Source organism: Medicago sativa, chromosome 3 (genome assembly GCF_051527215.1).
Source record: "Medicago sativa cultivar Bolivia chromosome 3, Bolivia_mono, whole genome shotgun sequence".
Lineage (NCBI taxonomy): Eukaryota > Viridiplantae > Streptophyta > Magnoliopsida > Fabales > Fabaceae > Medicago > Medicago sativa.
This window is the reverse complement of record NC_140751.1, coordinates 57,790,752-57,812,825: the sequence shown is the minus strand read 5'-3', so window position 1 is coordinate 57,812,825 and position 22,074 is coordinate 57,790,752.

Below are 22,074 nucleotides of genomic sequence, written 5' to 3'. Positions count from 1 at the left end.
TCAAAAACGGCCAAAATGGTGGTAAAGTGAATTTCCTTGTTAAATTACGGATTTTACTCGTTTTTGACCCTTTTTCTTTCACTAAAAAGGGCATAAAGTGGCCTAGTCTTATCGAGTCGAAGCATGTAATAGTTCCAAGGAAATCTAACGAGCATATCTATGACTTCCATGGTTGATTTTAGAAATTTCAAAAACGACCAAAATGGTGGTAAAGTGAATTTCCTTGTTAATTTACGGATTTTACTCGTTTTTGACCCTTTTTCCTTCACTAAAAAGGGCATAAAGTGGCCTAGCCTTATCGAATCGAAGCATGTAATAGTTCCTAGGAAATCTAACGAGCATATCTACGACTTCCATGGTTGATTTTAGAAATTTCAAAAACGGCCAAAATGGTGGTAAAGTGAATTTCCTTGTCAATTTACGGATTTTACTCGTTTTTGACCCTTTTTCTTTCACTAAAAAGGGCATAAAGTGGCCTAGCCTTATCGAATCGAAGCATGTAATAGTTCCTAGGAAATCTAACGAGCATATCTACGACTTCCATGGTTGATTTTAGAAATTTCAAAAACGGCCAAAATGGTGGTAAAGTGAATTTCCTGGTTAATTTACGGATTTTACTCGTTTTTGACCCTTTTTCTTTCACAAAAAAGGGCATAAAGTGGCCTAGCTTTATCGAATCGAAGCATGTAATAGTTCCTAGGGAATCTAACGAGCATATCTACGACTTCCATGGTTGATTTTAGAAATTTCAAAAATGGCCAAAATGGTGGTAAAGTGAATTTCCGTATTAATTTACGGATTTTACTCGTTTTTGACCCTTTTACTTTCACTAAAAAGGGCATAAAGTGGCCTAGCCTTATCGAATCGAAGCATGTAATAGTTCATAGGAAATCTAACGAGCATATCTATGACTTCCATGGTTGATTTTAGAAATTTCAAAAACGGCCAAAATGGTGGTAAAGTGAATTTCCTTGTTAATTTACGGATTTTACTCGTTTTTGACCTTTTTTCCTTCACTAAAAAGGGCATAAAGTGGCCTAGCCTTATCGAATCGAAGCATGTAATAGTTCCTAGGAAATCTAACGAGCATATCTACGACTTCCATGGTTGATTTTAGAAATTTCAAAAACAGCCAAAATGGTGGTAAAGTGAATTTCCTTGTCAATTTACGGATTTTACTCGTTTTTGACCCTTTTTCTTTCAATAAAAAGGGCATAAAGTGGTCTAGCCTTATCGAATCGAAGCATGTAATAGTTCCTTGGAAATCTAACGAGCATATCTACGACTTCCATGGTTGATTTTAGGAATTTCAAAAACGGCCAAAAATGGTGGTAAAGTGAATTTCCTTGTTAATTTACGGATTTTACTCGTTTTTGATCCTTTTTCTTTCACTAAAAAGGGCATAAAGTGGCCTGGCCTTATCGAATCGAAGCATGTAATAGTTCCTAGGGAATCTAACAATCATATCTACGACTTCCATGGTTGATTTTAGAAATTTCAAAAAGGCCAAAATGGTGGTAAAGTGAATTTCCTTGTCAATTTACGGATTTTACTCGATTTTGACCCTTTTTATTTCACTAAAAAGGGCATAAAGTGGCCTAGCCTTATCGAATCAAAGCATGTAATAGTTCCTAGGAAATCTAACGAGCATATCTACGACTTCCATGGTTGATTTTAGAAATTTCAAAAACGGCCAAAATGGTGGTATAGTGAATTTCCTTGTTAATTTACGGATTTTACTCGTTTTTGACCCTTTTTCCTTCACTAAAAAGGGCATAAAGTGGCCTAGCCTTATCGAATCGAAGCATGTAATAGTTCCTAGGAAATCTAACGAGCATATCTACGACTTCCATGGTTGATTTTAGAAATTTCAAAAATGGCCAAAATGGTGGTAAAGTGAATTTCTGTATTAATTTACGGATTTTACTCGTTTTTGACCCTTTTTCCTTCACTAAAAAGGGCATAAAGTGGCCTAGCCTTATCGAATCGAAGCATGTAATAGTTCCTAGGAAATCTAACGAGCATATCTACGACTTCCATGGTTGATTTTAGAAATTTCAAAAACGGCCAAAATGGTGGTAAAGTGAATTTCCTTGTTAAATTACGGATTTTACTCGTTTTTGACCCTTTTTCTTTCACTAAAAAGGGCATAAAGTGGCCTAGTCTTATCGAGTCGAAGCATGTAATAGTTCCAAGGAAATCTAACGAGCATATCTATGACTTCCATGGTTGATTTTAGAAATTTCAAAAACGACCAAAATGGTGGTAAAGTGAATTTCCTTGTTAATTTACGGATTTTACTCGTTTTTGACCCTTTTTCCTTCACTAAAAAGGGCATAAAGTGGCCTAGCCTTATCGAATCGAAGCATGTAATAGTTCCTAGGAAATCTAACGAGCATATCTACGACTTCCATGGTTGATTTTAGAAATTTCAAAAACGGCCAAAATGGTGGTAAAGTGAATTTCCTTGTCAATTTACGGATTTTACTCGTTTTTGACCCTTTTTCTTTCACTAAAAAGGGCATAAAGTGGCCTAGCCTTATCGAATCGAAGCATGTAATAGTTCCTAGGAAATCTAACGAGCATATCTACGACTTCCATGGTTGATTTTAGAAATTTCAAAAACGGCCAAAATGGTGGTAAAGTGAATTTCCTGGTTAATTTACGGATTTTACTCGTTTTTGACCCTTTTTCTTTCACAAAAAAGGGCATAAAGTGGCCTAGCTTTATCGAATCGAAGCATGTAATAGTTCCTAGGGAATCTAACGAGCATATCTACGACTTCCATGGTTGATTTTAGAAATTTCAAAAATGGCCAAAATGGTGGTAAAGTGAATTTCCGTATTAATTTACGGATTTTACTCGTTTTTGACCCTTTTACTTTCACTAAAAAGGGCATAAAGTGGCCTAGCCTGATCGAATCGAAGCATGTAATAGTTCATAGGAAATCTAACGAGCATATCTATGACTTCCATGGTTGATTTTAGAAATTTCAAAAACGGCCAAAATGGTGGTAAAGTGAATTTCCTTGTTAATTTACGGATTTTACTCGTTTTTGACCTTTTTTCCTTCACTAAAAAGGGCATAAAGTGGCCTAGCCTTATCGAATCGAAGCATGTAATAGTTCCTAGGAAATCTAACGAGCATATCTACGACTTCCATGGTTGATTTTAGAAATTTCAAAAACAGCCAAAATGGTGGTAAAGTGAATTTCCTTGTCAATTTACGGATTTTACTCGTTTTTGACCCTTTTTCTTTCAATAAAAAGGGCATAAAGTGGCCTAGCCTTATCGAATCGAAGCATGTAATAGTTCCTTGGAAATCTAACGAGCATATCTACGACTTCCATGGTTGATTTTAGAAATTTCAAAAACGGCCAAAAATGGTGGTAAAGTGAATTTCCTTGTTAATTTACGGATTTTACTCGTTTTTGATCCTTTTTCTTTCACTAAAAAGGGCATAAAGTGGCCTGGCCTTATCGAATCGAAGCATGTAATAGTTCCTAGGGAATCTAACAATCATATCTACGACTTCCATGGTTGATTTTAGAAATTTCAAAAAGGCCAAAATGGTGGTAAAGTGAATTTCCTTGTTAATTTACGGATTTTACTCGATTTTGACCCTTTTTATTTCACTAAAAAGGGCATAAAGTGGCCTAGACTTATCGAATCAAAGCATGTAATAGTTCCTAGGAAATCTAACGAGCATATCTACGACTTCCATGGTTGATTTTAGAAATTTCAAAAACGGCCAAAATGGTGGTAAAGTGAATTTCCTTGTTAATTTACGGATTTTACTCGTTTTTGACCCTTTTTCCTTCACTAAAAAGGGCATAAAGTGGCCTAGCCTTATCGAATCGAAGCATGTAATAGTTCCTAGGAAATCTAACGAGCATATCTACGACTTCCATGGTTGATTTTAGAAATTTCAAAAATGGCCAAAATGGTGGTAAAGTGAATTTCCGTATTAATTTACGGATTTTACTCGTTTTTGACCCTTTTTCTTTCACTAAAAAGGGCATAAAGTGGCCTAGCCTTATCGAATCGAAGCATGTAATAGTTCCTAGGAAATCTAACGAGCATATCTACGACTTCCATGGTTGATTTTAGAAATTTCAAAAACGGCCAAAATGGTGGTAAAGTGAATTTCCTTGTTAAATTACGGATTTTGCTCGTTTTTGACCCTTTTTCTTTCACTAAAAAGGGCATAAAGTGTCCTAGTCTTATCGAGTCGAAGCATGTAATAGTTCCTAGGAAATCTAACGAGCATATCTATGACTTCCATGGTTGATTTTAGAAATTTCAAAAACGGCCAAAATGGTGGTAAAGTGAATTTCCTTGTTAATTTACGGATTTTACTCGTTTTTGACCCTTTTTCCTTCACTAAAAAGGGCATAAAGTGGCCTAGCCTTATCGAATCGAAGCATGTAATAGTTCCTAGGAAATCTAACGAGCATATCTACGACTTCCATGGTTGATTTTAGAAATTTCAAAAACGGCCAAAATGGTGGTAAAGTGAATTTCCTTGTCAATTTACGGATTTTACTCGTTTTTGACCCTTTTTCTTTCAATAAAAAGGGCATAAAGTGGCCTAGCCTTATCGAATCGAAGCATGTAATAGTTCCTAGGAAATCTAACGAGCATATCTACGACTTCCATGGTTGATTTTAGAAATTTCAAAAACGGCCAAAATGGTGGTAAAGTGAATTTCCTGGTTAATTTACGGATTTTACTCGATTTTGACCCTTTTTATTTCACTAAAAAGGGCATAAAGTGGCCTAGCCTTATCGAATCAAAGCATGTAATAGTTCCTAGGAAATCTAACGAGCATATCTACGACTTCCATGGTTGATTTTAGAAATTTCAAAAACGGCCAAAATGGTGGTAAAGTGAATTTCCTTGTTAATTTACGGATTTTACTCGTTTTTGACCCTTTTTCTTTCACTAAAAAGGGCATAAAGTGGCCTAGCCTTATCGAATCGAAGCATGTAATAGTTCCTAGGAAATCTAACGAGCATATCTACGACTTCCATGGTTGATTTTAGAAATTTCAAAAATGGCCAAAATGGTGGTAAAGTGAATTTCCGTATTAATTTACGGATTTTACTCGTTTTTGACCCTTTTTCTTTCACTAAAAAGGGCATAAAGTGGCCTAGCCTTATCGAATCGAAGCATGTAATAGTTCCTAGGAAATCTAACGAGCATATCTACGACTTCCATGGTTGATTTTAGAAATTTCAAAAACGGCCAAAATGGTGGTAAAGTGAATTTCCTTGTTAATTTACGGATTTTACTCGTTTTTGACCCTTTTTCCTTCACTAAAAAGGGCATAAAGTGGCCTAGCCTTATCGAATCGAAGCATGTAATAGTTCCTAGGAAATCTAACGAGCATATCTACGACTTCCATGGTTGATTTTAGAAATTTCAAAAATGGCCAAAATGGTGGTAAAGTGAATTTCCGTATTAATTTACGGATTTTACTCGTTTTTGACCCTTTTTCTTTCACTAAAAAGGGCATAAAGTGGCCTAGCCTTATCGAATCGAAGCATGTAATAGTTCCTAGGAAATCTAACGAGCATATCTACGACTTCCATGGTTGATTTTAGAAATTTCAAAAACGGCCAAAATGGTGGTAAAGTGAATTTCCTTGTTAAATTACGGATTTTGCTCGTTTTTGACCCTTTTTCTTTCACTAAAAAGGGCATAAAGTGTCCTAGTCTTATCGAGTCGAAGCATGTAATAGTTCCTAGGAAATCTAACGAGCATATCTATGACTTCCATGGTTGATTTTAGAAATTTCAAAAACGGCCAAAATGGTGGTAAAGTGAATTTCCTTGTTAATTTACGGATTTTACTCGTTTTTGACCCTTTTTCCTTCACTAAAAAGGGCATAAAGTGGCCTAGCCTTATCGAATCGAAGCATGTAATAGTTCCTAGGAAATCTAACGAGCATATCTACGACTTCCATGGTTGATTTTAGAAATTTCAAAAACGGCCAAAATGGTGGTAAAGTGAATTTCCTTGTCAATTTACGGATTTTACTCGTTTTTGACCCTTTTTCTTTCAATAAAAAGGGCATAAAGTGGCCTAGCCTTATCGAATCGAAGCATGTAATAGTTCCTAGGAAATCTAACGAGCATATCTACGACTTCCATGGTTGATTTTAGAAATTTCAAAAACGGCCAAAATGGTGGTAAAGTGAATTTCCTGGTTAATTTACGGATTTTACTCGATTTTGACCCTTTTTATTTCACTAAAAAGGGCATAAAGTGGCCTAGCCTTATCGAATCAAAGCATGTAATAGTTCCTAGGAAATCTAACGAGCATATCTACGACTTCCATGGTTGATTTTAGAAATTTCAAAAACGGCCAAAATGGTGGTAAAGTGAATTTCCTTGTTAATTTACGGATTTTACTCGTTTTTGACCCTTTTTCTTTCACTAAAAAGGGCATAAAGTGGCCTAGCCTTATCGAATCGAAGCATGTAATAGTTCCTAGGAAATCTAACGAGCATATCTACGACTTCCATGGTTGATTTTAGAAATTTCAAAAATGGCCAAAATGGTGGTAAAGTGAATTTCCGTATTAATTTACGGATTTTACTCGTTTTTGACCCTTTTTCTTTCACTAAAAAGGGCATAAAGTGGCCTAGCCTTATCGAATCGAAGCATGTAATAGTTCCTAGGAAATCTAACGAGCATATCTACGACTTCCATGGTTGATTTTAGAAATTTCAAAAACGGCCAAAATGGTGGTAAAGTGAATTTCCTTGTTAAATTACGGATTTTACTCGTTTTTGACTCTTTTTCTTTCACTAAAAAGGGCATAAAGTGGCCTAGTCTTATCGAGTCGAAGCATGTAATAGTTCCTAGGAAACCTAACGAGCATATCTATGACTTCCATGGTTGATTTTAGAAATTTCAAAAACGACCAAAATGGTGGTAAAGTGAATTTCCTTGTTAATTTACGGATTTTACTCGTTTTTGACCCTTTTTCCTTCACTAAAAAGGGCATAAAGTGGCCTAGCCTTATCGAATCGAAGCATGTAATAGTTCCTAGGAAATCTAACGAGCATATCTACGACTTCCATGGTTGATTTTAGAAATTTCAAAAACGGCCAAAATGGTGGTAAAGTGAATTTCCTTGTCAATTTACGGATTTTACTCGTTTTTGACCCTTTTTCTTTCACTAAAAAGGGCATAAAGTGGCCTAGCCTTATCGAATCGAAGCATGTAATAGTTCCTAGGAAATCTAACGAGCATATCTACGACTTCCATGGTTGATTTTAGAAATTTCAAAAACGGCCAAAATGGTGGTAAAGTGAATTTCCTGGTTAATTTACGGATTTTACTCGTTTTTGACCCTTTTTCTTTCACAAAAAAGGGCATAAAGTGGCCTAGCTTTATCGAATCGAAGCATGTAATAGTTCCTAGGGAATCTAACGAGCATATCTACGACTTCCATGGTTGATTTTAGAAATTTCAAAAATGGCCAAAATGGTGGTAAAGTGAATTTCCGTATTAATTTACGGATTTTACTCGTTTTTGACCCTTTTACTTTCACTAAAAAGGGCATAAAGTGGCCTAGCCTTATCGAATCGAAGCATGTAATAGTTCCTAGGAAATCTAACGAGCATATCTACGACTTCCATGGTTGATTTTAGAAATTTCAAAAACGGCCAAAATGGTGGTAAAGTGAATTTCCTTGTCAATTTACGGATATTACTCGTTTTTGACCCTTTTTCTTTCAATAAAAAGGGCATAAAGTGGCCTAGCCTTATCGAATCGAAGCATGTAATAGTTCCTAGGAAATCTAACGAGCATATCTACGACTTCCATGGTTGATTTTAGAAATTTCAAAAACGGCCAAAATGGTGGTAAAGTGAATTTCCTGGTTAATTTACGGATTTTACTCGATTTTGACCCTTTTTATTTCACTAAAAAGGGCATAAAGTGGCCTAGCCTTATCGAATCAAAGCATGTAATAGTTCCTAGGAAATCTAACGAGCATATCTACGACTTCCATGGTTGATTTTAGAAATTTCAAAAACGGCCAAAATGGTGGTAAAGTGAATTTCCTTGTTAAATTACGGATTTTACTCGTTTTTGACTCTTTTTCTTTCACTAAAAAGGGCATAAAGTGGCCTAGTCTTATCGAGTCGAAGCATGTAATAGTTCCTAGGAAATCTAACGAGCATATCTATGACTTCCATGGTTGATTTTAGAAATTTCAAAAACGACCAAAATGGTGGTAAAGTGAATTTCCTTGTTAATTTACGGATTTTACTCGTTTTTGACCCTTTTTCCTTCACTAAAAAGGCCATAAAGTGGCCTAGCCTTATCGAATCGAAGCATGTAATAGTTCCTAGGAAATCTAACGAGCATATCTACGACTTCCATGGTTGATTTTAGAAATTTCAAAAACGGCCAAAATGGTGGTAAAGTGAATTTCCTTGTTAAATTACGGATTTTACTCGTTTTTGACTCTTTTTCTTTCACTAAAAAGGGCATAAAGTGGCCTAGTCTTATCGAGTCGAAGCATGTAATAGTTCCTAGGAAATCTAACGAGCATATCTATGACTTCCATGGTTGATTTTAGAAATTTCAAAAACGACCAAAATGGTGGTAAAGTGAATTTCCTTGTTAATTTACGGATTTTACTCGTTTTTGACCCTTTTTCCTTCACTAAAAAGGGCATAAAGTGGCCTAGCCTTATCGAATCGAAGCATGTAATAGTTCCTAGGAAATCTAACGAGCATATCTACGACTTCCATGGTTGATTTTAGAAATTTCAAAAACGGCCAAAATGGTGGTAAAGTGAATTTCCTTGTCAATTTACGGATTTTACTCGTTTTTGACCCTTTTTCTTTCACTAAAAAGGGCATAAAGTGGCCTAGCCTTATCGAATCGAAGCATGTAATAGTTCCTAGGAAATCTAACGAGCATATCTACGACTTCCATGGTTGATTTTAGAAATTTCAAAAACGGCCAAAATGGTGGTAAAGTGAATTTCCTGGTTAATTTACGGATTTTACTCGTTTTTGACCCTTTTTCTTTCACAAAAAAGGGCATAAAGTGGCCTAGCTTTATCGAATCGAAGCATGTAATAGTTCCTAGGGAATCTAACGAGCATATCTACGACTTCCATGGTTGATTTTAGAAATTTCAAAAAAGGCCAAAATGGTGGTAAAGTGAATTTCCGTATTAATTTACGGATTTTACTCGTTTTTGACCCTTTTACTTTCACTAAAAAGGGCATAAAGTGGCCTAGCCTTATCGAATCGAAGCATGTAATAGTTCCTAGGAAATCTAACGAGCATATCTACGACTTCCATGGTTGATTTTAGAAATTTCAAAAACGGCCAAAATGGTGGTAAAGTGAATTTCCTTGTCAATTTACGGATATTACTCGTTTTTGACCCTTTTTCTTTCAATAAAAAGGGCATAAAGTGGCCTAGCCTTATCGAATCGAAGCATGTAATAGTTCCTAGGAAATCTAACGAGCATATCTACGACTTCCATGGTTGATTTTAGAAATTTCAAAAACGGCCAAAATGGTGGTAAAGTGAATTTCCTGGTTAATTTACGGATTTTACTCGATTTTGACCCTTTTTATTTCACTAAAAAGGGCATAAAGTGGCCTAGCCTTATCGAATCAAAGCATGTAATAGTTCCTAGGAAATCTAACGAGCATATCTACGACTTCCATGGTTGATTTTAGAAATTTCAAAATAGGCCAAAATGGTGGTAAAGTGAATTTCCTTGTTAATTTACGGATTTTACTCGTTTTTGACCCTTTTTCTTTCACTAAAAAGGGCATAAAGTGGCCTAGTCTTATCGAATCGAAGCATGTAATAGTTCCTAGGAAATCTAACGAGCATATCTACGACTTCCATGGTTGATTTTAGAAATTTCAAAAATGGCCAAAATGGTGGTAAAGTGAATTTCCGTATTAATTTACGGATTTTACTCGTTTTGACCCTTTTTCTTTCACTAAAAAGGGCATAAAGTGGCCTAGCCTTATCGAATCGAAGCATGTAATAGTTCCTAGGAAATCTAACGAGCATATCTACGACTTCCATGGTTGATTTTAGAAATTTCAAAAACGGCCAAAATGGTGGTAAAGTGAATTTCCTTGTTAAATTACGGATTTTACTCGTTTTTGACCCTTTTTCTTTCACTAAAAAGGGCATAAAGTGGCCTAGTCTTATCGAGTCGAAGCATGTAATAGTTCCTAGGAAATCTAACGAGCATATCTATGACTTCCATGGTTGATTTTAGAAATTTCAAAAACGACCAAAATGGTGGTAAAGTGAATTTCCTTGTTAATTTACGGATTTTACTCGTTTTTGACCCTTTTTCATTCACTAAAAAGGGCATAAAGTGGCCTAGCTTTATCGAATCGAAGCATGTAATAGTTCCTAGGGAATATAACGAGCATATCTACGACTTCCATGGTTGATTTTAGACATTTCAAAAATGGCCAAAATGGTGGTAAAGTGAATTTCCGTATTAATTTACGGATTTTACTCGTTTTTGACCCTTTTACTTTCACTAAAAAGGGCATAAAGTGGCCTAGCCTTATCGAATCGAAGCATGTAATAGTTCATAGGAAATCTAACGAGCATATCTATGACTTCCATGGTTGATTTTAGAAATTTCAAAAACGGCCAAAATGGTGGTAAAGTGAATTTCCTTGTTAATTTACGGATTTTACTCGTTTTTGACCTTTTTTCCTTCACTAAAAAGGGCATAAAGTGGCCTAGCCTTATCGAATCGAAGCATGTAATAGTTCCTAGGAAATCTAACGAGCATATCTACGACTTCCATGGTTGATTTTAGAAATTTCAAAAACAGCCAAAATGGTGGTAAAGTGAATTTCCTTGTCAATTTACGGATTTTACTCGTTTTTGACCCTTTTTCTTTCAATAAAAAGGGCATAAAGTGGCCTAGCCTTATCGAATCGAAGCATGTAATAGTTCCTAGGAAATCTAACGAGCATATCTACGACTTCCATGGTTGATTTTAGAAATTTCAAAAACGGCCAAAATGGTGGTAAAGTGAATTTCCTTGTCAATTTACGGATTTTACTCGTTTTTGACCCTTTTTCTTTCACTAAAAAGGGCATAAAGTGGCCTAGCCTTATCGAATCGAAGCATGTAATAGTTCCTAGGAAATCTAACGAGCATATCTACGACTTCCATGGTTGATTTTAGAAATTTCAAAAACGGCCAAAATGGTGGTAAAGTGAATTTCCTGGTTAATTTACGGATTTTACTCGTTTTTGACCCTTTTTCTTTCACAAAAAAGGGCATAAAGTGGCCTAGCTTTATCGAATCGAAGCATGTAATAGTTCCTAGGGAATCTAACGAGCATATCTACGACTTCCATGGTTGATTTTAGAAATTTCAAAAAAGGCCAAAATGGTGGTAAAGTGAATTTCCGTATTAATTTACGGATTTTACTCGTTTTTGACCCTTTTACTTTCACTAAAAAGGGCATAAAGTGGCCTAGCCTTATCGAATCGAAGCATGTAATAGTTCCTAGGAAATCTAACGAGCATATCTACGACTTCCATGGTTGATTTTAGAAATTTCAAAAACGGCCAAAATGGTGGTAAAGTGAATTTCCTTGTCAATTTACGGATATTACTCGTTTTTGACCCTTTTTCTTTCAATAAAAAGGGCATAAAGTGGCCTAGCCTTATCGAATCGAAGCATGTAATAGTTCCTAGGAAATCTAACGAGCATATCTACGACTTCCATGGTTGATTTTAGAAATTTCAAAAACGGCCAAAATGGTGGTAAAGTGAATTTCCTGGTTAATTTACGGATTTTACTCGATTTTGACCCTTTTTATTTCACTAAAAAGGGCATAAAGTGGCCTAGCCTTATCGAATCAAAGCATGTAATAGTTCCTAGGAAATCTAACGAGCATATCTACGACTTCCATGGTTGATTTTAGAAATTTCAAAATAGGCCAAAATGGTGGTAAAGTGAATTTCCTTGTTAATTTACGGATTTTACTCGTTTTTGACCCTTTTTCTTTCACTAAAAAGGGCATAAAGTGGCCTAGTCTTATCGAATCGAAGCATGTAATAGTTCCTAGGAAATCTAACGAGCATATCTACGACTTCCATGGTTGATTTTAGAAATTTCAAAAATGGCCAAAATGGTGGTAAAGTGAATTTCCGTATTAATTTACGGATTTTACTCGTTTTGACCCTTTTTCTTTCACTAAAAAGGGCATAAAGTGGCCTAGCCTTATCGAATCGAAGCATGTAATAGTTCCTAGGAAATCTAACGAGCATATCTACGACTTCCATGGTTGATTTTAGAAATTTCAAAAACGGCCAAAATGGTGGTAAAGTGAATTTCCTTGTTAAATTACGGATTTTACTCGTTTTTGACCCTTTTTCTTTCACTAAAAAGGGCATAAAGTGGCCTAGTCTTATCGAGTCGAAGCATGTAATAGTTCCTAGGAAATCTAACGAGCATATCTATGACTTCCATGGTTGATTTTAGAAATTTCAAAAACGACCAAAATGGTGGTAAAGTGAATTTCCTTGTTAATTTACGGATTTTACTCGTTTTTGACCCTTTTTCATTCACTAAAAAGGGCATAAAGTGGCCTAGCTTTATCGAATCGAAGCATGTAATAGTTCCTAGGGAATATAACGAGCATATCTACGACTTCCATGGTTGATTTTAGACATTTCAAAAATGGCCAAAATGGTGGTAAAGTGAATTTCCGTATTAATTTACGGATTTTACTCGTTTTTGACCCTTTTACTTTCACTAAAAAGGGCATAAAGTGGCCTAGCCTTATCGAATCGAAGCATGTAATAGTTCATAGGAAATCTAACGAGCATATCTATGACTTCCATGGTTGATTTTAGAAATTTCAAAAACGGCCAAAATGGTGGTAAAGTGAATTTCCTTGTTAATTTACGGATTTTACTCGTTTTTGACCTTTTTTCCTTCACTAAAAAGGGCATAAAGTGGCCTAGCCTTATCGAATCGAAGCATGTAATAGTTCCTAGGAAATCTAACGAGCATATCTACGACTTCCATGGTTGATTTTAGAAATTTCAAAAACAGCCAAAATGGTGGTAAAGTGAATTTCCTTGTCAATTTACGGATTTTACTCGTTTTTGACCCTTTTTCTTTCAATAAAAAGGGCATAAAGTGGCCTAGCCTTATCGAATCGAAGCATGTAATAGTTCCTTGGAAATCTAACGAGCATATCTACGACTTCCATGGTTGATTTTAGAAATTTCAAAAACGGCCAAAAATGGTGGTAAAGTGAATTTCCTTGTTAATTTACGGATTTTACTCGTTTTTGATCCTTTTTCTTTCACTAAAAAGGGCATAAAGTGGCCTGGCCTTATCGAATCGAAGCATGTAATAGTTCCTAGGGAATCTAACAATCATATCTACGACTTCCATGGTTGATTTTAGAAATTTCAAAAACGACCAAAATGGTGGTAAAGTGAATTTCCTTGTTAATTTACGGATTTTACTCGTTTTTGACCCTTTTTCCTTCACTAAAAAGGGCATAAAGTGGCCTAGCCTTATCGAATCGAAGCATGTAATAGTTCCTAGGAAATCTAACGAGCATATCTACGACTTCCATGGTTGATTTTAGAAATTTCAAAAACGGCCAAAATGGTGGTAAAGTGAATTTCCTTGTTAAATTACGGATTTTACTCGTTTTTGACTCTTTTTCTTTCACTAAAAAGGGCATAAAGTGGCCTAGTCTTATCGAGTCGAAGCATGTAATAGTTCCTAGGAAATCTAACGAGCATATCTATGACTTCCATGGTTGATTTTAGAAATTTCAAAAACGACCAAAATGGTGGTAAAGTGAATTTCCTTGTTAATTTACGGATTTTACTCGTTTTTGACCCTTTTTCCTTCACTAAAAAGGGCATAAAGTGGCCTAGCCTTATCGAATCGAAGCATGTAATAGTTCCTAGGAAATCTAACGAGCATATCTACGACTTCCATGGTTGATTTTAGAAATTTCAAAAACAGCCAAAATGGTGGTAAAGTGAATTTCCTTGTCAATTTACGGATTTTACTCGTTTTTGACCCTTTTTCTTTCAATAAAAAGGGCATAAAGTGGCCTAGCCTTATCGAATCGAAGCATGTAATAGTTCCTTGGAAATCTAACGAGCATATCTACGACTTCCATGGTTGATTTTAGAAATTTCAAAAACGGCCAAAAATGGTGGTAAAGTGAATTTCCTTGTTAATTTACGGATTTTACTCGTTTTTGATCCTTTTTCTTTCACTAAAAAGGGCATAAAGTGGCCTGGCCTTATCGAATCGAAGCATGTAATAGTTCCTAGGGAATCTAACAATCATATCTACGACTTCCATGGTTGATTTTAGAAATTTCAAAAACGACCAAAATGGTGGTAAAGTGAATTTCCTTGTTAATTTACGGATTTTACTCGTTTTTGACCCTTTTTCCTTCACTAAAAAGGGCATAAAGTGGCCTAGCCTTATCGAATCGAAGCATGTAATAGTTCCTAGGAAATCTAACGAGCATATCTATGACTTCCATGGTTGATTTTAGAAATTTCAAAAACGACCAAAATGGTGGTAAAGTGAATTTCCTTGTTAATTTACGGATTTTACTCGTTTTTGACCCTTTTTCATTCACTAAAAAGGGCATAAAGTGGCCTAGCTTTATCGAATCGAAGCATGTAATAGTTCCTAGGGAATATAACGAGCATATCTACGACTTCCATGGTTGATTTTAGACATTTCAAAAATGGCCAAAATGGTGGTAAAGTGAATTTCCGTATTAATTTACGGATTTTACTCGTTTTTGACCCTTTTACTTTCACTAAAAAGGGCATAAAGTGGCCTAGCCTTATCGAATCGAAGCATGTAATAGTTCATAGGAAATCTAACGAGCATATCTATGACTTCCATGGTTGATTTTAGAAATTTCAAAAACGGCCAAAATGGTGGTAAAGTGAATTTCCTTGTTAATTTACGGATTTTACTCGTTTTTGACCTTTTTTCCTTCACTAAAAAGGGCATAAAGTGGCCTAGCCTTATCGAATCGAAGCATGTAATAGTTCCTAGGAAATCTAACGAGCATATCTACGACTTCCATGGTTGATTTTAGAAATTTCAAAAACAGCCAAAATGGTGGTAAAGTGAATTTCCTTGTCAATTTACGGATTTTACTCGTTTTTGACCCTTTTTCTTTCAATAAAAAGGGCATAAAGTGGCCTAGCCTTATCGAATCGAAGCATGTAATAGTTCCTTGGAAATCTAACGAGCATATCTACGACTTCCATGGTTGATTTTAGAAATTTCAAAAACGGCCAAAAATGGTGGTAAAGTGAATTTCCTTGTTAATTTACGGATTTTACTCGTTTTTGATCCTTTTTCTTTCACTAAAAAGGGCATAAAGTGGCCTGGCCTTATCGAATCGAAGCATGTAATAGTTCCTAGGGAATCTAACAATCATATCTACGACTTCCATGGTTGATTTTAGAAATTTCAAAAAGGCCAAAATGGTGGTAAAGTGAATTTCCTTGTTAATTTACGGATTTTACTCGATTTTGACCCTTTTTATTTCACTAAAAAGGGCATAAAGTGGCCTAGCCTTATCGAATCAAAGCATGTAATAGTTCCTAGGAAATCTAACGAGCATATCTACGACTTCCATGGTTGATTTTAGAAATTTCAAAAACGGCCAAAATGGTGGTAAAGTGAATTTCCTTGTTAATTTACGGATTTTACTCGTTTTTGACCCTTTTTCCTTCACTAAAAAGGGCATAAAGTGGCCTAGCCTTATCGAATCGAAGCATGTAATAGTTCCTAGGAAATCTAACGAGCATATCTACGACTTCCATGGTTGATTTTAGAAACTTCAAAAATGGCCAAAATGGTGGTAAAGTGAATTTCCGTATTAATTTACGGATTTTACTCGTTTTTGACCCTTTTTCTTTCACTAAAAAGGGCATAAAGTGGCCTAGCCTTATCGAATCGAAGCATGTAATAGTTCCTAGGAAATCTAACGAGCATATCTACGACTTCCATGGTTGATTTTAGAAATTTCAAAAACGGCCAAAATGGTGGTAAAGTGAATTTCCTTGTTAATTTACGGATTTTACTCGTTTTTGACCCTTTTTCTTTCACTAAAAAGGGCATAAAGTGGCCTAGCCTTATCGAATCGAAGCATGTAATAGTTCCTAGGAAATCTAACGAGCATATCTACGACTTCCATGGTTGATTTTAGAAATTTCAAAAACGGCCAAAATGGTGGTAAAGTGAATTTCCTTGTTAAATTACGGATTTTGCTCGTTTTTGACCCTTTTTCTTTCACTAAAAAGGGCATAAAGTGTCCTAGTCTTATCGAGTCGAAGCATGTAATAGTTCCTAGGAAATCTAACGAGCATATCTATGACTTCCATGGTTGTTTTAGAAATTTCAAAAATGGCCAAAATGGTGGTAAAGTGAATTTCCTTGTTAATTTACGGATTTTACTCGTTTTTGACCCTTTTTCCTTCACTAAAAAGGGCATAAAGTGGCCTAGCCTTATCGAATCGAAGCATGTAATAGTTCCTAGGAAATCTAACGAGCATATCTACGACTTCCATGGTTGATTTTAGAAATTTCAAAAACGGCCAAAATGGTGGTAAAGTGAATTTCCTTGTCAATTTACGGATTTTACTCGTTTTTGACCCTTTTTCTTTCAACAAAAAGGGCATAAAGTGGCCTAGCCTTATCGAATCGAAGCATGTAATAGTTCCTAGGAAATCTAACGAGCATATCTACGACTTCCATGGTTGATTTTAGAAATTTCAAAAACGGCCAAAATGGTGGTAAAGTGAATTTCCTGGTTAATTTACGGATTTTACTCGATTTTGACCCTTTTTATTTCACTAAAAAGGGCATAAAGTGGCCTAGCCTTATCGAATCAAAGCATGTAATAGTTCCTAGGAAATCTAACGAGCATATCTACGACTTCCATGGTTGATTTTAGAAATTTCAAAAACAGCCAAAATGGTGGTAAAGTGAATTTCCTTGTCAATTTACGGATTTTACTCGTTTTTGACCCTTTTTCTTTCAATAAAAAGGGCATAAAGTGGCCTAGCCTTATCGAATCGAAGCATGTAATAGTTCCTTGGAAATCTAACGAGCATATCTACGACTTCCATGGTTGATTTTAGAAATTTCAAAAACGGCCAAAAATGGTGGTAAAGTGAATTTCCTTGTTAATTTACGGATTTTACTCGTTTTTGATCCTTTTTCTTTCACTAAAAAGGGCATAAAGTGGCCTGGCCTTATCGAATCGAAGCATGTAATAGTTCCTAGGGAATCTAACAATCATATCTACGACTTCCATGGTTGATTTTAGAAATTTCAAAAAGGCCAAAATGGTGGTAAAGTGAATTTCCTTGTTAATTTACGGATTTTACTCGATTTTGACCCTTTTTATTTCACTAAAAAGGGCATAAAGTGGCCTAGCCTTATCGAATCAAAGCATGTAATAGTTCCTAGGAAATCTAACGAGCATATCTACGACTTCCATGGTTGATTTTAGAAATTTCAAAAACGGCCAAAATGGTGGTAAAGTGAATTTCCTTGTTAATTTACGGATTTTACTCGTTTTTGACCCTTTTTCCTTCACTAAAAAGGGCATAAAGTGGCCTAGCCTTATCGAATCGAAGCATGTAATAGTTCCTAGGAAATCTAACGAGCATATCTACGACTTCCATGGTTGATTTTAGAAATTTCAAAAACGGCCAAAATGGTGGTAAAGTGAATTTCCTTGTCAATTTACGGATTTTACTCGTTTTTGACCCTTTTTCTTTCAACAAAAAGGGCATAAAGTGGCCTAGCCTTATCGAATCGAAGCATGTAATAGTTCCTAGGAAATCTAACGAGCATATCTACGACTTCCATGGTTGATTTTAGAAATTTCAAAAACGGCCAAAATGGTGGTAAAGTGAATTTCCTGGTTAATTTACGGATTTTACTCGATTTTGACCCTTTTTATTTCACTAAAAAGGGCATAAAGTGGCCTAGCCTTATCGAATCAAAGCATGTAATAGTTCCTAGGAAATCTAACGAGCATATCTACGACTTCCATGGTTGATTTTAGAAATTTCAAAAACAGCCAAAATGGTGGTAAAGTGAATTTCCTTGTCAATTTACGGATTTTACTCGTTTTTGACCCTTTTTCTTTCAATAAAAAGGGCATAAAGTGGCCTAGCCTTATCGAATCGAAGCATGTAATAGTTCCTTGGAAATCTAACGAGCATATCTACGACTTCCATGGTTGATTTTAGAAATTTCAAAAACGGCCAAAAATGGTGGTAAAGTGAATTTCCTTGTTAATTTACGGATTTTACTCGTTTTTGATCCTTTTTCTTTCACTAAAAAGGGCATAAAGTGGCCTGGCCTTATCGAATCGAAGCATGTAATAGTTCCTAGGGAATCTAACAATCATATCTACGACTTCCATGGTTGATTTTAGAAATTTCAAAAAGGCCAAAATGGTGGTAAAGTGAATTTCCTTGTTAATTTACGGATTTTACTCGATTTTGACCCTTTTTATTTCACTAAAAAGGGCATAAAGTGGCCTAGCCTTATCGAATCAAAGCATGTAATAGTTCCTAGGAAATCTAACGAGCATATCTACGACTTCCATGGTTGATTTTAGAAATTTCAAAAACGGCCAAAATGGTGGTAAAGTGAATTTCCTTGTTAATTTACGGATTTTACTCGTTTTTGACCCTTTTTCCTTCACTAAAAAGGGCATAAAGTGGCCTAGCCTTATCGAATCGAAGCATGTAATAGTTCCTAGGAAATCTAACGAGCATATCTACGACTTCCATGGTTGATTTTAGAAATTTCAAAAATGGCCAAAATGGTGGTAAAGTGAATTTCCGTATTAATTTACGGATTTTACTCGTTTTTGACCCTTTTTCTTTCACTAAAAAGGGCATAAAGTGGCCTAGCGTTATCGAATCGAAGCATGTAATAGTTCCTAGGAAATCTAACGAGCATATCTACGACTTCCATGGTTGATTTTAGAAATTTCAAAAACGGCCAAAATGGTGGTAAAGTGAATTTCCTTGTTAAATTACGGATTTTGCTCGTTTTTGACCCTTTTTCTTTCACTAAAAAGGGCATAAAGTGTCCTAGTCTTATCGAGTCGAAGCATGTAATAGTTCCTAGGAAATCTAACGAGCATATCTATGACTTCCATGGTTGATTTTAGAAATTTCAAAAACGGCCAAAATGGTGGTAAAGTGAATTTCCTTGTTAATTTACGGATTTTACTCGTTTTTGACCCTTTTTCCTTCACTAAAAAGGGCATAAAGTGGCCTAGCCTTATCGAATCGAAGCATGTAATAGTTCCTAGGAAATCTAACGAGCATATCTACGACTTCCATGGTTGATTTTAGAAATTTCAAAAACGGCCAAAATGGTGGTAAAGTGAATTTCCTTGTCAATTTACGGATTTTACTCGTTTTTGACCCTTTTTCTTTCAATAAAAAGGGCATAAAGTGGCCTAGCCTTATCGAATCGAAGCATGTAATAGTTCCTAGGAAATCTAACGAGCATATCTACGACTTCCATGGTTGATTTTAGAAATTTCAAAAACGGCCAAAATGGTGGTAAAGTGAATTTCCTGGTTAATTTACGGATTTTACTCGATTTTGACCCTTTTTATTTCACTAAAAAGGGCATAAAGTGGCCTAGCCTTATCGAATCAAAGCATGTAATAGTTCCTAGGAAATCTAACGAGCATATCTACGACTTCCATGGTTGATTTTAGAAATTTCAAAAACGGCCAAAATGGTGGTAAAGTGAATTTCCTTGTTAATTTACGGATTTTACTCGTTTTTGACCCTTTTTCTGTCACTAAAAAGGGCATAAAGTGGCCTAGCCTTATCGAATCGAAGCATGTAATAGTTCCTAGGAAATCTAACGAGCATATCTACGACTTCCATGGTTGATTTTAGAAATTTCAAAAATGGCCAAAATGGTGGTAAAGTGAATTTCCGTATTAATTTACGGATTTTACTCGTTTTTGACCCTTTTTCTTTCACTAAAAAGGGCATAAAGTGGCCTAGCCTTATCGAATCGAAGCATGTAATAGTTCCTAGGAAATCTAACGAGCATATCTACGACTTCCATGGTTGATTTTAGAAATTTCAAAAACGGCCAAAATGGTGGTAAAGTGAATTTCCTTGTTAAATTACGGATTTTACTCGTTTTTGACTCTTTTTCTTTCACTAAAAAGGGCATAAAGTGGCCTAGTCTTATCGAGTCGAAGCATGTAATAGTTCCTAGGAAATCTAACGAGCATATCTATGACTTCCATGGTTGATTTTAGAAATTTCAAAAACGACCAAAATGGTGGTAAAGTGAATTTCCTTGTTAATTTACGGATTTTACTCGTTTTTGACCCTTTTTCCTTCACTAAAAAGGGCATAAAGTGGCCTAGCCTTATCGAATCGAAGCATGTAATAGTTCCTAGGAAATCTAACGAGCATATCTACGACTTCCATGGTTGATTTTAGAAATTTCAAAAACGGCCAAAATGGTGGTAAAGTGAATTTCCTTGTCAATTTACGGATTTTACTCGTTTTTGACCCTTTTTCTTTCACTAAAAAGGGCATAAAGTGGCCAAGCCTTATCGAATCGAAGCATGTAATAGTTCCTAGGAAATCTAACGAGCATATCTACGACTTCCATGGTTGATTTTAGAAATTTCAAAAACGGCCAAAATGGTGGTAAAGTGAATTTCCTGGTTAATTTAGGGATTTTACTCGTTTTTGACCCTTTTTCTTTCACAAAAAAGGGCATAAAGTGGCCTAGCTTTATCGAATCGAAGCATGTAATAGTTCCTAGGGAATCTAACGAGCATATCTACGACTTCCATGGTTGATTTTAGAAATTTCAAAAATGGCCAAAATGGTGGTATAGTGAATTTCCGTATTAATTTACGGATTTTACTCGTTTTTGACCCTTTTACTTTCACTAAAAAGGGCATAAAGTGGCCTAGCCTTATCGAATCGAAGCATGTAATAGTTCCTAGGAAATCTAACGAGCATATCTACGACTTCCATGGTTGATTTTAGAAATTTCAAAAACGGCCAAAATGGTGGTAAAGTGAATTTCCTTGTCAATTTACGGATATTACTCGTTTTTGACCCATTTTCTTTCAATAAAAAGGGCATAAAGTGGCCTAGCCTTATCGAATCGAAGCATGTAATAGTTCCTAGGAAATCTAACGAGCATATCTACGACTTCCATGGTTGATTTTAGAAATTTCAAAAATGGCCAAAATGGTGGTAAAGTGAATTTCCGTATTAATTTACGGATTTTACTCGTTTTGACCCTTTTTCTTTCACTAAAAAGGGCATAAAGTGGCCTAGCCTTATCGAATCGAAGCATGTAATAGTTCCTAGGAAATCTAACGAGCATATCTACGACTTCCATGGTTGATTTTAGAAATTTCAAAAACGGCCAAAATGGTGGTAAAGTGAATTTCCTTGTTAAATTACGGATTTTACTCGTTTTTGACCCTTTTTCTTTCACTAAAAAGGGCATAAAGTGGCCTAGTCTTATCGAGTCGAAGCATGTAATAGTTCCTAGGAAATCTAACGAGCATATCTATGACTTCCATGGTTGATTTTAGAAATTTCAAAAACGACCAAAATGGTGGTAAAGTGAATTTCCTTGTTAATTTACGGATTTTACTCGTTTTTGACCCTTTTTCATTCACTAAAAAGGGCATAAAGTGGCCTAGCCTTATCGAATCGAAGCATGTAATAGTTCCTAGGAAATCTAACGAGCATATCTACGACTTCCATGGTTGATTTTAGAAATTTTAAAAACGGCCAAAATGGTGGTAAAGTGAATTTCCTTGTCAATTTACGGATTTTACTCGTTTTTGACCCTTTTTCTTTCACTAAAAAGGGCATAAAGTGGCCTAGCCTTATCGAATCGAAGCATGTAATAGTTCCTAGGAAATCTAACGAGCATATCTACGACTTCCATGGTTGATTTTAGAAATTTCAAAAACGG